Below are 854 nucleotides of genomic sequence, written 5' to 3' on the forward strand. Positions count from 1 at the left end.
AAAAAAAAAAAAAAGAAAGAACAACCCAAGATTACATTTTTCAAAACCTACAGACTTGGATTAGATATTCAGGAACCATCCAGGAAAGTAAAGAAAACAAAAATCCTCACCACTGGACCAAGAAATAACATCAAGATGAACTGAAAGAGACTGAAGTTGTCAAAGACTTCATTTTGCTCAGATCAACCATCAACTCTCACGGAAACAGCAGTCAAGAGATCAGACGACGTGTTGCATTAGGCAAATCTGCTGCACAAGACCTTTTTAAAGTGTTGAAGAGCAAAGATGTCAGCTTGAGGACTGAGGTGCGCCTGACCCAAGCCATGGTATTTTCAATAACCTCACATGGATGTGAAAGCTGGACAGTGAATACGGAAGACCGTAGAAGAATTGATGCCTTTGAGTTATGGTGTTGGAGGACAATATTGAAAATACCATGGGCTGCCAAAAGAACCAATAGATCTGTGTTGGAAGAAGTGCAGCCAGAGTGCTCCTTGGACATCAGGATAGCGAGACTGTCTTACACCAGGTCCTCAAAAAGTTAAACATGCCCACAGCTAGCTCAAAGTAGAGAAGGTCACCCCCTAGAACTGCTCTCGTTTTAAAGTGTCCACAGGAGACCAGCCAGACGAGAGGGGGCGTGGCCTAAGTGAGCAGGAGGGCAGGGCAACACCAGCAAGGCCGATGCCGGCGCCGTGTGCAGAGTGTACCCACTGAACACTGGATGTGCAAACTCTTGACTTGTTGAATTTCTGCCAAACATACAATTTTTTTTAATGTTAATATTAACCACATGACCCACCAGCCCCAATCCTAAGTATCTGCTTGAAGGGAAACAGAAACCTGGCCAACAA

General features: G+C 44.3%; 1 protein-coding gene across 1 annotated transcript in view; it reads right to left on the reverse strand.

Moving 5' to 3' along the window:
* The window catches only part of RGS12 (regulator of G-protein signaling 12), an 81,722-nt gene that overhangs the window by 75,686 nt on the left and 5,182 nt on the right, over positions 1–854 (reverse strand). The gene's annotated exons all lie outside the window — the stretch shown is intronic.

This window comes from Chrysochloris asiatica, unplaced genomic scaffold, assembly GCF_000296735.1.
Source record: "Chrysochloris asiatica unplaced genomic scaffold, ChrAsi1.0 scaffold00319, whole genome shotgun sequence".
NCBI lineage: Eukaryota > Metazoa > Chordata > Mammalia > Afrosoricida > Chrysochloridae > Chrysochloris > Chrysochloris asiatica.